The sequence below is a fragment of the Mus musculus genome, chromosome 2 (assembly GCF_000001635.26).
Source record: "Mus musculus strain C57BL/6J chromosome 2, GRCm38.p6 C57BL/6J".
NCBI lineage: Eukaryota > Metazoa > Chordata > Mammalia > Rodentia > Muridae > Mus > Mus musculus.
The window spans coordinates 24,520,279-24,534,499 of record NC_000068.7 but is presented as its reverse complement, the minus strand read 5'-3'; the positions used below and the strand labels follow the sequence as shown (position 1 = coordinate 24,534,499).

Below are 14,221 nucleotides of genomic sequence, written 5' to 3'. Positions count from 1 at the left end.
GATAGTATCCATTTCAGCAGGTTTGGTCTTCAGAAAGCTCCTTACCCTACCAAAGCTGCTAGTGGAATAGAAGCTCCACCTACGTGGGCCAGAGCAAAATCTCAGATACAATCGAGTCTGAGTCCAGGAACCAGCTCTGCTTCAAAAGTCTACCTGACTCTTAACACTCGTAGAATGAAGATTCCTCCTAAAAGAAAAATCTTGCAAGATGCAAGGTTTTGTACATTAAAACCATAAGGAAGCAAATTCTCTGAGATGAACCATCCTTAGGAGTAGGATAACATGTGGACCAAATTAGGATGCTCTCCCAACTCAGCCCTCCCAAAGACAAGGAGGGGAAAGTCCAGTGTTTGCTAATCTGACACTCTGGATCAAGGCAATCTCACTTTCAGAAGTCCTCCAATGGAGCACTGAAGTCACACTCTGCTGGCCATCCCAGAGTCAGTCAGTCAGCAAGTCAGCCAGCAGTAGGTTAGAAGAGAGTTCCTGGTGGTGGTGTTTAACCTTCCAAGTGACCACTTTGCACCCCAGATTAAAAATCCTGTAATGATTATTGCTTGAGAAATCCATTGAGGGAATCCAAATAAATAGGTAGGAGCTCAAAGTTAGTAGGGTTCAGACTCAGAATTTAGATATAATCATTCGAACCCCAATGTGGCAGTAGGCAAGAGACTGGGGTATATACTTCTACAATAGCTACTGCTTTACATTTTTGAGTTTTTAGAATGCAGAGGAATCACTTAGGCCAAAAGAGCCAGTAGGGCAACAGGGACAAATGCAGGCCATGCCACCTTGAAGCCATGCTTGGTCAACTGAATCTTTGCATGTGGCACGGACATCCTCTAAAGATTCCTTTGCAATCCAGCCTTCTGTCTCAAAAAAAATTGTAATGGCCCTAGGAAAAAGCAAAGACCATGCACAATCCAACTGTTTTCCTTCTGCTCAGCATTCCTCTCCCTTGAATTACAGTCACAGTCACCCGATGTTTCAAACCTGACCTCCCCTCAGGCACCTCTCATCTCTCAGCCGCGCCCCTTACCCTTCCTGCTCATGCCAGCTCTGACTTCTGGGATCCTGGAAATGAGCTAATCTGAGAAAGTCTTTGGTCTGGAAATTAGAAAGAGTGAGAAAAGTAGAAAAGTTCCACTTCTCTGGGGTTTTAAGCCACGGGGCAGGGGCTGCCCGCCAAATCCTTTGTGTTAGAGGGCTCTCAATGCATCTCCATTCCAATCTGTGAAGAACATTAGTAACAAAGTCTGAGGCACCTGAGACTTGGGGTGAGTCCTTCATGTGCTCGTACCTCACCTTCCCCTTGGTCAATCTCATTGCTCCTAGCTACTGCTAGGCTTCTACATTGAAAGTAGTCACAGTCTCATTGGGTGCTCTCTCAAAGCCTTACACTCAAAGCCATAGGGTCTTAAAGAGCTGGTCAAATCAGTGAAGAAAGGTAATGCATCCATCTTGATCTTTCCCCCTTTCTTTCTTCTCTCCTTATTTTCTTTCTTTCCCTCCCTTCTTTCCTCCCTCCCTCCCTCCTCCCTACCTCCTCCCTCCCTCCTTTCCTCCCTTCCTTCCTTTATTTCATATTCCTCACTCTTGCTGACCTTCCTTTAAAATAGTTGCATCAATCTGTTTACCAAGTTAACAATAACACTTTTTAGACAATCTCATCTTTTGGCCATGACCACATAATGGAAATGTAATTTCTATGTGTGATTTTTGAAGCAGTTTTAGGTGACTAAAACTAGAGATATGAGATGGGAAGAGGTTTCCAACTGTTCCTTCAATCTTCAGGGATGGAAAGCAGCCTGTGGAGCCTGTGTAGGGAAGAGGGCAGGGATGGACACTAAGGAACTGGATAAACCTGGGAACAGAGACAGGACAGGAAACTGGCCTTCTGTCCTTCCTAGGCTACACCTTCCTATGCTGAGACTCCCCTCACACAAATGTAAACAACGGGAGTGCTCTAGAGTGCTAAGCTCTGAACTTGAGAAGGAGGAAGAAGTCTGACCTCTGAGCTGATCAGTCCAAAGTCTGCTCTCCTAGGTTGGAATTGAGAGTATGTGTGACTCTCTTTCCTTATTTGTAAACACAATATCCCAATAATAGATCTGAGCTTGTCCAGGGACAGACTAAAACATTCTTTATAGGTAATCATTTCTATATTCCTCACCACACACCATTTTGGGTATGTCTTGTAATTGATCCGAATAGAAAGATGAAGAAAGGAAGGCTTGAAGAATTTGAACAGACAGTCAGGGATCTGTGGTGCTGACTCAAAGCCCACTGCTTCTCTGGAGGCTTTGTATCTGATGACTTTGCAATAAGGCCATCTTCTTGTACGTTCTCACCTCAAACACCCCATCCTCCTAGTTAGCAGGCTAAGAGAGGGAATGAAGTTCCTTGGATATTAAGTGACAAGTTAGCCAGTAATAACCCGATTCCCAGATGACCCTCCTGGGGTAAGATTTTCTTATTCTTCTTTACTAGCTTTACTATCAGCTTCAATGTATCAACAGAGCAGTGTTATTACCTATTACATGAGAGTCAAATTTCATAGTTTGCAGAGTTAGTACAAAGATTAAAAGTTCACAGAAGAGAGTTTGAGGCCAGCCTGGTCTACAGAGTGAGTTCCAGGACAGCCAGGGCTATTCAGAGAAACCCTGTCTCAAAAAAAACCAAAAAACAAAAAAAAAAAAATCACAGAAGAGCCCCTATGACAATTTAGTCAATTTAGTCTTTCAGCAGATGTAAGCTTTCTTCCTATGTCTTTGCGATGATATGATAAGAACTCAGAACTGTGTATGGTCTTCCAACTAAAGCTCCAACTAGCTAGACCTCCATGAAAAGAGCCCTTGCTTTCCAGGGTCTCTTCTGTGGGCTACCTCTCCCTGTTCTCTGACTCAGGTGCTGTACCACAGTCCCACATAAGTTGGTTGTATGGTAGTATGATACAGAAGGAGAATATGAGACAAAATCTCAGGTTCTGACTGAGTAAGGGGTGACAGGATATGGTGGCCTCTAGGAAGGGATCAGGACATGGAGGGGACAAAAAGCATATGGCAACAGATGACACACAGGTGGATACATACAACTCTAGGACATAAGTGCAGCATAAACATATGTGTGTGCACACACATGTATGCACACATGCATGCACACAATCACACCAGTCAAGCAGCTCCATAGAACATACTTCTGACAGAAGCAGAGGTATTAGCAAATGAGTTGTATGGTACAGACAGCCAGTACTCGCTGTCTTTTTAGGGACTCTCCCAAGACAGAGAAATTATGGGTAAAATGTAGGCAGTAATGCACATAAACATGCTAACTAAGCACACTAAGTACCTGCCCTTTGGTCTGCCCTTTATTCTTTACAGCTATCCCTGATGCTTCTTTGTGGTCCCTCAGGGGTCTCTGTAGTAAACTTTGAAAAGCACAACCTTTACTCAGAGAAGAGAGGAATTGCAGAGTTTGGGATTGAGAGTCAATGGGATCGTAGCTCACTCTTATTAGAGGATGCTTTGCATGGCAGGTTAGCTGACCTGGGTGTCTCCTGACTGATAGAGTCCCTGTACCAGTACAGGGCTACCACCTTCATATTTCTTGCGTTATGAAAGGCTAATGAATATCTTCCTTATTTAGTTCACCACTATTTGCCTCTTCTGGTGCTTATAGGTCATCCCAGGTCCTTACTGGTTCATCACACTATTCATCTCTCTCCTGGCCTACATCCAGTGCTGACTTCCCTCTGTACCTGGACAGGACTTATTTTCTTTCTCTACATAAATCCCTCAACATGTTTTCTCTATCTGAATCATCATAGTGACCCCAGGTGTCAACTCCATGCTGGACACATAGTAGGCACTCTTAATAAGTGTTTCTGAGAAAGACAAATGAGTGATGTCACCATCCAAACACTGTTGTCATTATCTGATGCCTGCTCAACCTACATCTCAGTCTCTCACCTGACTGTGTCACCTGTCACCTGTCACAACATTCTTATTGTCTATATAAGATCTTTATTTGGTTGAGTCCCAACCTCTATAGTGGAACTTATTCAAACCTCACCAGAGGCACCCTCCCAACTACCCAGTTATAGCCAGCAGTGCAGTTAGCCTTGGAACTGTGGCCATTGCTCTTTAGTTTTCTCTTTTCTTGGTATCTACTCCCCCTTTGCATTTGCATTCCCTCTGTTCTTTCTCAGCAAGGTCTCCCGGTGTGTACTCTGACTCAGGCTGCCACTCTATGTTTTGAGACCACGTGGCAGTTTCTATCTCATTTTGTATCTATTGCCACCCGTGATACAGCTGAGCTCGAAAGGGAATGGACTTTAGGTGTCTGTACTGTCACAAAGAGCACCTGGTGAGTCTGGGATGACAGACAAGGAATGAATGAGTGGCCTTGCATCTACTGAGACTCCCCACTTGTGTCTTCCCAGGCATAACTTAAGCCACCATTCAGAGGACTGATAGGGGTCTTCTGGATTCATTTAGTTCATGTCACTCCCAAACCAATTTGGAACTCACTGTCTGCGCCATACTACCTCTGTGTACATACCACTCACTCCCAACACCACCTCTCTAGCACTGCCCTTCTGCCTGATCTGTCAGAGTCCAGCTCTTCACTTAGAGCTAGCCACATGATGGGTGGAGAAGCTGTGATAGAGAGAGGTTGGGAGCTTAAGCAGATTGGCCAGAGGAGCACCTAGTCTTGCCCTCTCCCAACCAAGGCTGCTTCTCTGGATTCTGTAGTCCCCAATTCCTTCCTTTACCTGTCTCAAGAATGTGCTGCATGGTAGCACATTCCTTTCAGAGTCTATCCTAGGATGAGATCTTCCAAATAAATAAGTGACCACAAGAAGAAGACAAAATAACTCTTCTCTTTCTCACCATGGGCTTCCCTATCATTGTCCCTTCGCAGTCTATTCGTGCAGAATGATTCATGCAGCTAAGACACTTCCTAAGAAAGCCTATCTGTGAGATATTCTGGGGTCTCCATAGAGACTGGCTTTCAATGAAGAACTTCAGGGCAAATGCCTCAGTATTTTGGATCTGTTTGGACACAAGACTAAACAGTGGGCAGAATGGCTATACATGGAAGAGAGGCCACACTAAACTGTGTCCCCAGAAGTCATGCTAATGGTCTGGGTTCCAAATGCAGAGAAAATGCAATGTGCAAGAAACTCTGAAGAAGCTGTCTTGGGATCAGAGAACTTGGGAAAGGAGCCTCAAAGGAATACAGAAACCTTTTTCTTCTGTTTTCCAGATGTTGACATAATCATTGCCAAGAGCAAGGAGAAGGGCCACCCTTCCATAGGCAGCCTGAGCAATGTGAGTTTAGGAGATGGGACACAGTTAAGAAGCAGATGAAACCAGCAGATAAGTTCAATGAGATATCCTGACATTCCCAGGGACCATGTAAGGTAGACAGAGGAGCCCAGGCAACGATAGAGGTGGGTGTGGGCTGGGATGGGGTAGGGGGAGATGGGGCCATATTCCAGGCCCAGATGTGACTGACCTCTCTGGTCTCAAGAGCCACACCCAGTGTGATCTCATTTTACCCTCTGTCAATAAGGTGAAGGAGGGTCAGATTACATAAGGAAGCCATCTGTTCAAGGTACTTCAGGCAAGTCCAAAGAATGAAGGAGGGAGAAAAGAAAAACTGGAGGACTGCCTTCAAAAGTTCAGAGGCTATTTGAGAATGCTAGGGAGACAGTCTGAGGGTTAGGATGGGATGAAATGTGGTGGGAGGGGCAGGAAGTCCACGGACAAGTGAGGGTCTGAAAGGCAAGCAACTGCCACTCATTCTTTTCATGGATAAGACTTTTCAGTAATGAAAAGTAGCATTCTGGAGACAAAGCACAGAAGGCATATCTCACAGTGCCTGCAGGAAATAACTTCTCCTCACATTCAAGTCAAAGAAATAAAGACTAAACAATATCAGACGCTACACTCAAGGCCTTCTGGCTCCCGGGTGTTAAAGGTGAGAGGTGGGAGGGCTGTGACCACAGCTGGATGTTTGTGAAACACTGAGAACCAGCTATTCAGCAAGAAGAAGGCATTGAAAACATGTTGGATAGCAATTGCTGGCACCAAAGGATCCTGGGAAGATCTGTAAGAACTGAAAGCCATGGGAAACAATAGACAGCGTGAGATTCTGGATAATGGGTATACATACAGCAAGTGTCTACATATGCAGACTTCACTCTTAAATGACGGAACCAGAATTTCTGGGTGCTTTGTGAGAAATGGGGAAAGCTCCCTCTTTGATTATGATCTAGCTTAAAGATTATTGAAATTATCTAGAAAAATAATTAACTTGCTTGTAAAAAAAAAAAAAAACACACACACACACACACTTACTGATTGCCAACACATTTCTTTCTGGTACTAACAGTGAATCTTGAGTATTTATGCTCCGCCCATATATGTGTATTCTGATTGAGTTATTATCCTCATTTTATAAAAAGATCCTCAAGATCAAAAAGAAAACGTGACTTGGTTAAAGCCTCTTGTTAGTATGTGGCAAAGCAATAATGTGACTCGGAATTGCCTGTCTTCAAACTATGTTCCCTTCTTTGTACAGCCACATTCCTTGTCTTTTCCATGAGGTAGAATCAAGGGCCAGAGCAGGTGATACAGGAAGAGTCTCTTTTGTCACAGAACGATAAGCATGATTCTCAGCTCAAACACAAGGCCTCCTCCCTACAGCAGCAAACAGAGGTTTTGAGAAGTCAGTAAGCAAAGATGAGAGGTCCATGGCTTGGCCTGTGCATATTCCAACAAACAAGGGGCTGTCTGCTAAAGCGCTTAGAAGAAGGGGTTAAGGGGTAGCAGTTATGGAAAGAGGGAGAGCAGGGAGAGGAGTTTAAATAGCTCAAATACAGAATCTGTGAGGTGAGGGAGTCAGGCACTTTGGTTGGGAGTGTTGCAGAAAGGAAATTAGGTAGATGAGAAAGGAAGGAACTGTCTAGAAGGACAAACAGGGTAAAGCACATGATACAAGGCAGGGAGGGGTAGTGAGCACAAGGACAGAGTAACAGGAAGAGAGAAGAGTGGACAGGAGAGGAAACCATCAGGGAGAGAAAGAAGGGTGTGTGTGGGGGAGAACATTGAATAGACTTATTCTTTCTAAGCCAAACTGGCAAGTGAATAAACTTACAAATGCTAAACTTTTAGAAATGCTCTGAGATCCAGAAATTCTCAAATTTTGATCTCAAGACATTTTTATAATCTAAAAAAAATATTTAGAAAGATGTTGTTCAGGATTATTCAATCATGTGGATTATAGGTGGTAAGTTGTTATAACCCAGAATAATTAATATATTTATGAATAGTTTAAAATCCATAGTATAATAAGTTATTTCATGTTAACATAAATATCTTCACAAAATAACTATTTTCATAAGTATTCTACTAATTCATTATTATATTTGTTTGCACAGTTTTGTTTCACAGAAGACAAATGGGTCCTGATATCTGCTTTAGCATCCAGTGTCACAATATGTTGTATTGGTCAAAGTATTTGGAATGAAATCTGGCCTCAGATATGTAAAAGCAGGGAGTATATTAATCACTTTTTAGATAACTGCAGATATTTTTCTCAGAAACTACCTCAAAATTTATTTCTCTCCTTCTCCCTCCCCATCCACCTCTCCAGCATATATATGTCCCTATATATGGGACAGTAGCTAGGATTGATCCCAGGGCCTTACAAATGCTAGCTAGCCAAATGTTCTACCACTGGGCTACATCCACAGCTAACACATGACATTTTCTTAAAGGCTAGAAGTGACATGGAATATGGAGACTCATCTGCAAAGCAGATGTACTCTCTTATTTCACAGCGCTTGCTCTGCCTTGCTTCTTGAAAGGGTGATTTACCCATGCATGATTTATAGCACTTTATATCTGGTCACCTGGAAAATGCAAGCTTGCTGAGTTCTACAGCTACATGTACAGTAAGAAACCCCATCACACACTCTGGAGAATGACAAGAAGGCTTAGGCTGTGCTGACTTCCCAGACAAGCTGGGAAGGTTTTGGGATATCTAGGATGCCATATAATACTTTGAGAATCACTGTTGTGGTGCAATGGCATGTGTGAAATCGGCCTCCTGGGAGCCAGCTTTGATGTCACCTTTCATTAGCTTGGCCATAAGCCTGGGTTTCTCTGGGCCTTTTCAGCTAAGTTGCATGATTCACTGTTTCTTACTTTTTAAAAAAGATGTATCTTTATTTTATGTGCATTTGTGGTTTTCCGACAGGCATGTCTGTGTAAGGGTGTCAGATCCCCTGGAACTGGAATTATAGACAGTCATGAGCTGCCATCTGAGTCCTGGGAATTGAACCTGGGTCCTCTGGAAGAGTATCCAGTGCTCTTAACCACCGAGCCACCTCTCCAGTCTCAGTATTTCTCAACCTTTCCTCATGATTTCCCTGGTTGTGCCTTTCACTGCTTCCTCTATAGTAGACTCTTCTTCATTCCAGTCTTCAGCTGTTATCTGTCAGTAACACTTCCAGGAGGCCTAGCCACCGTCTACCTCTTCTACGAGATGTTCTACGTTTTCTCCCAACCAAATGTGGATGTCTTTGATTGTTGTGGGAATCTTATGTCACCTTGTCCAGAGTTAAAATGACCAGAGTCATTGCTTGGTACCAACATGTCTACCCGACTGCCCCCCATGAACTGAAGCATGAGACACCAGAAAGTAAACAGCTGATCCTGTTCATGTTTGTGCCTCTTCCTGTCACTCTGTCTGACACAAAGTAGGTTCCCTGTGAAAATGGAATGAATTGGTTAGCATGTACCAGGAGGATCTATGTGTAAAGCTGAATGGATATTTATGGCAGAAGAGGCTGGGCAGAGGTAACTGGGAGGTGAGAGGAGAAGAATGGCGCTCATGAAAATAATGAGAAGACAGATGGGGGACGGAGCGGAGAGGTCAGAGTGTGTGCTTATGGACCACAGACCGAGACAGAGACATGGGGGTAGGGGGTGGTGGAGCAGGGCATCTTAGGTGGACAGAAAGGATCAGGGATATCAAGATATTACTGATGGGTGGAGAGCTGAGCCTTAGGGGCACTGAAATGGTTATTTACATCATCAAGGCACATGCATGGGTGACATGGATGGGTGACTAATTTCCATATAGCCACGTGCTGATTTTAAGTTATCCTCAGCCAACGATGCTGTGGTCACTAGTGATTTTCCAAGAATCCCTTTCCCAGGCACCTAGGAAGCCTTGTTAGTTCTCACACATCTGAGAAGGAGCCAGCCCACAGGAGGCCCAAATGGGAAAGAGCAAGACACTTCAAGCCTGGCCTTTTTCTTCTCAAATATTTGCAGAGAGCAAAAGTGGCATGAGCCTGGGGAATGCGGTGTTCATTGCTCACAGAACATTAAAATTCAGATTGGCTGGCGCAATATCTCCAGCATAACCGCTCTGCACTGATATTTTTATAACTCTTAATATCAAACAAATTGCCTCTTCACCGAGACAGTTTAATGTGACGGGGGCCATGTCCGCCAGCTTCCTCATGCTGGTCCCATAAAGATCACCGTTCTGTTACTGGGGACAGAGGAGCCATGAATTTCCTATCAAAAATATGACTAGATTATACAGAATAAATCTTGAACCATATTAAAAAGATCATAGTGTTTTAATTTCTTTTCTCTCCCCCTCCCTGTGACGCCTGCCATTATATCTTTTCTTACTAATAAAATAAACTAGGGGGTTGGCAAGCTGAATCAGCTATGGTTTCCTTCTCTTCTCTCTTTCTTTCTTTCTTTCTTTCTTTCTTTCTTTCTTTCTTTCTTTCTTTCTTTCTTTCTTTCTTTCTTTCTTTCTTTCTTCTCCTTCTCTCTCTCTCCCTCCCTCTCTCCCCCTCTCCCTCTCCCCCCCATCTCCCTCTCCCTCCCCTCCTCCTCCCCCTACCCCCTCCTCTCTCTCTCTCTCCTGAAGTTATGTTTCTCCCCACCATTATCAATTGGTGACTTTAACTTCACTCCACCTAAGATAGATCCTACCTTTGTCTTCTATCATCTTGGAGTGGGAAAGATTTGGGATGATGTAACTAGAAACCCTACAATCATGTTCATTTTAGGGTCAAGAGAATCTTCTCTTGTTTGGGCATGTTCTAACACCTCATGGGCAGCTCAACAGAAATCAGAAGCTGTAGCCTTCTTCCAAGGCTCATTCCATCAAAGATCCTACTCTCCCTCAGCCATGAGTGCCTCCATGATGGGAAAACACTAGACACTGGGTCTTTCTCTCATTTGTGAATCAAAGGCTTGGGAAAAGATCAGTCAGAGCAACCCATTTGAGATGGTAAGTATGCTAACTTGAAGCAAAAACACTTGACATTTACTGGCTTGAAATGTTTACTGTTATCAGTCATTTCCAAATATTGAAAATAGTCTGTGGCTTCATCCAGTGCTTCTCCTTATCCCTATCATCTCCACCCCATCCTGTTTGAGAGCTGCTCGGCCACCAGGCATTGCTGGAAAGCAAGGGATGCAAAGTGTTCTCAGAGATGGCAAGGAGTTGATTGACTGTATGGGGAGAAAGTCAGACTTAAGCACATATACTTTATTTTGCTTATGAGAAGAGTGTTGATGGCAGCAAATACAAAAGAACCTATAGCAAAGTTAATTCCTGAGGCCCAGGAGTTCCAGATAGGAGAAATGGGTACAAGTCACAAGTCCTTGCTCTCTGAGGAAGAGCCCTTGACCCTGCGTGTCACACAAGTTTTCCATTTTTGTTTCTAACATGCTTCCATCTGAAAGCCCCGTTTTCCTCTCTGATAGACATTGCTAGAATTTTTTCCTTGCTGGAGTCCTAAGATTGTTAGGTTTCAAACCTGGGACAAATGGCTGAGTTGCCTACTTAACATATCAAGGCAGACCTGGTTTCCAGTTTCTCCCAGCATCCCTCAATCCTTACCTGTTGGGGGTGGGGGTGGGGGGATGGGGTTGTTGTTGGTGGTGGGGTGGTGTTGGTCCTCCTGGCTACTGCTGGTTTCACTCACCCCACCCACCCTCACCTGGCTTGGCTCAGTCTAGTCATGCCCACTCTGGACTCTTCCAGATATCCCTGCCTCTGCCTATTCTCCATGCTATCCCACATATCTATAATAAACTGTTTTCCCCCAGCATAGCTAGGAGCAGTCAAGGCCTTTCTGTTTGTACTTTTTATTTAAACATTTTTTTTTTTTGTTCAAGGATGACCACCTCATCATTTTCAACTTTGAAATTTGAATACACTTTGAAATTAATACCATATATAAAAACACCAACAGAGATTACTGCAACCGTATTATATTTTGCTATACTTATTTGTAAATATCTCACATAGATTCAAATCAAATAATCCTTTTCTTTAAGTACTGTATCTCTTTTTGATACTTGTAGCAGCTGAAGCCTTGCCCACTGCCTTGATTCCAGAACATTCTCAGTCTTGGCTTACAGACCCAGAATGTCTTTGGAAACCTGCAAAAGGGAAGAAGTGATCCAGTCTGAAGACGCCAACGTGACCCAGGAGATTGTCGTCGAGTACTATACGTGTCACACTTTGTCCTGAGCAAACTTGGGCAAGCGGATCAGATAGCTGCTTTTATCACTGTGGTTAAAATAAGATAAATAGACAAACGGTGCACTAACACCTTTAGAAGAGCAAAACCAAAAAAGATGGAAATGAAAGAATGAATTTAGGAGGAGTATGAGATATAAGAAGAAAGTATTTGTGAAATAATGTTCAGTAGGTAAAAGCAGATCACACATGTTTACAACATGATAGTAGTTTTTGATGCGTATTTCAAATTTAGAAAAATATCAATAGCAGAAATAACAGGTGGCTTTTAGGTTCCCCCAATCCCTTGGAGTTGGAGATTCCAAGGATGACTATTTCCATGCTGATACTGCATGTCCAGCCTGGACTTCCTCCTTTCCTCTTTTCTGTCCTGGACTTCCCCCTTTCCTCTTTTCTGTCCTGTCTTGAAAGTATACTGCTTTTAAAACAGAAGAAAAGAAAAGATCAGAAACCTGGTTCTGTTGCATGTTCCACTGGAGCTGGAAACACAGCCCTGAGCTCTCCAAGACATTCTCCTGTTCGCGCACTCACTTCGAAAATAGTATTTAAGATTAAAAGTGAGCTAGCCTACCGGCATTGCGGGGAATCCAAACAGCATGATAGCATCCTTCCCCAACAGACAGGAGTTAAATTCCTGACTTTGAAAAGAGGCCTCAGAGTTACCTCCGCCCAGAGCTTCCAAGGTAGCTTCTAATCTAGAGCCTGAGGCTGAAGATAGCACAGCCTCCTGTACCCTTGAGGAGTGAGTGACTAAAACTAGGACAAGAACCAAGTGGGACTGGGTGTGACTAAATTGTCTTGTGCCTCAGTGGCTTGGGGCTGTCCCCCAGATCCACCACCACCGCAGTCTATCTTTCTGTCCCCTCTCTTCTGTCAGGTTTCTTCCAAGCCACCCCAGAGCTGCTGCCTCACCGAGGTCCCCAGTCTGTTGCTTGCACCTTACTAGGGGTCTCAGACCTTGTCGACGCCACATCCTGGGAACTGAACAGCCTGGGGCTGGAAGTTCTCCGGGGTGGGGGGCGGGGGGTGGGTGGGAGTTCTCTGGAGACTGCAGCGGATGGGCGAGGCCCCAGTAGGGGGCACGCGGACGTCTTTTGGGGAGGAAACCAGTACTATTTGCTCTCACTCGCTGCCAGCCAGGGTTTTCTTCCCCCAGTGAGTCTCTTAATTTTGCTCATTTATCTTAAAGAGCTCCGTAAGCGCCGTGGGGCTCCGACGGGGGCGCCGCACGGGGGCTCAGATACCCGACCCCCACGCCTGCCTCCCAGAGGAACCATCCAGCGCGGACCAAATCTCATTTTCCTACAAATAGTTTGTCAGAAGCAGCAGGGCAAGTAATAAATCACAGAGAGCGAGAGAGCGGAGAAGAAAGGGGGAGCGGCTGAGAGGGGAGGGCGTGGCGAGGGCGGAGGGAGGGCTAGGGGCGCAGATGGGAGAGCAGACCTGGGAGTGGGGGCTGCGGAGACAGAGCGGAGGAAGGAGAAAGGAGGGAGAGACAAAGAGACCAGAACGAGGGAAGGGAAGAAAGAAGGAACCTGAGAGTTCAGAACGCTAGGGAGAAGGAGGGAGGAAAGAAAAAGCATTGAGTGAAGAGGAAGAAAGCAAGGAGTGAATCAGGAAGGAGAGAGAGAGAGAGAGAGAGAGAGAGAGAGAGAGAGAGAGAGAGAGAGAGAGAGAGAGAGAGAGAGAGAGAGAGAGAGAAAATGAATCTAAAGGGACGGGACTTGGAGGAAAAAAAAGGCTTCTGGTGACGCTGCGAACTCTAGAAAGGATGGTGGGCAATACAAGGCCTCCAACTTCCCTCAGCCCCCGAGCTATGGTGGACCCCTGACCCACTGCTCCATCTGTGGTGCCTGGCACGCGCGTGTGAGTGTGTGTGTGTGTGTGTGTGTGTGTGTGTGTGTGTGTGTGTGTGTGTGTGAAGCAGAGAGATCTTGTGTCTGGGTTACTGTGACGGAACAAGCCAATCCACTTCTCCAAGCCTCAGTTTCTCCATCTAGCAAATGGGAGTAATAAGCCTCATTTAACAGGAACCCTGCTGAGCAAGCTGGTGATTAAGCTAAAAGGAGCCTTTCTTGAATTGGTGCAGGTAAACTTGGTCCTTGGACTCTGGGCCTGGACGATGGACCTTCCTTCCAAGTTTGCTGTGTACTGCCTCTCCACCCCCACAACCTGTGATCCTGAGCCAGACACTGGGATCTAGCAGCTGTCAACACAAACACACTCCAGTACTTTTTGTGTTGCCTTTATCCTCCCTCAGGAAACAGGGAATGCTAGTGCAATCATCCACTGTCAAGCTCTCCTGGCTTCTGGTGCAAAGACAGCTGATATAATCGCCACAAGGCACCAGCTCTCCATTACGTGGGCCAGTGACAGTTCAAGAACTCACAAGAAGGCTTCAGGTTTTGACCTTCCTAAAACTCCCTCTCTCCTTCCTGGCTGCTGGTAGGATATAGGAGGTGTTGGGGGAGAAGACCATCTTTACTTGTGGGAAGTGGAAAATGTTGGGGGAGGGAAGTGGCAGCGACCTCACAGAGTTTTCCCCAGTTCTGAGCATATTTCTAGCAAGTGGTGAGCTCCTGAGATGGATGGAATTTGTTTAATTTTGCAACTATATTCATTACACACT

General features: G+C 44.9%; 1 long non-coding RNA gene across 1 annotated transcript in view; it reads right to left on the bottom strand.

Annotated features, from left to right (window-relative positions):
* Positions 1-12,265, bottom strand: part of Gm39769 — a 63,309-nt gene extending 51,044 nt beyond the window's left edge. Inside the window, exon 1 of the long non-coding RNA XR_866033.3 lies at positions 12,045-12,265. This is a non-coding gene — a long non-coding RNA (predicted gene, 39769). The remainder of the gene's footprint in view (positions 1-12,044) is intronic.
* Positions 12,266-14,221: the final 1,956 nt, after the last annotated feature.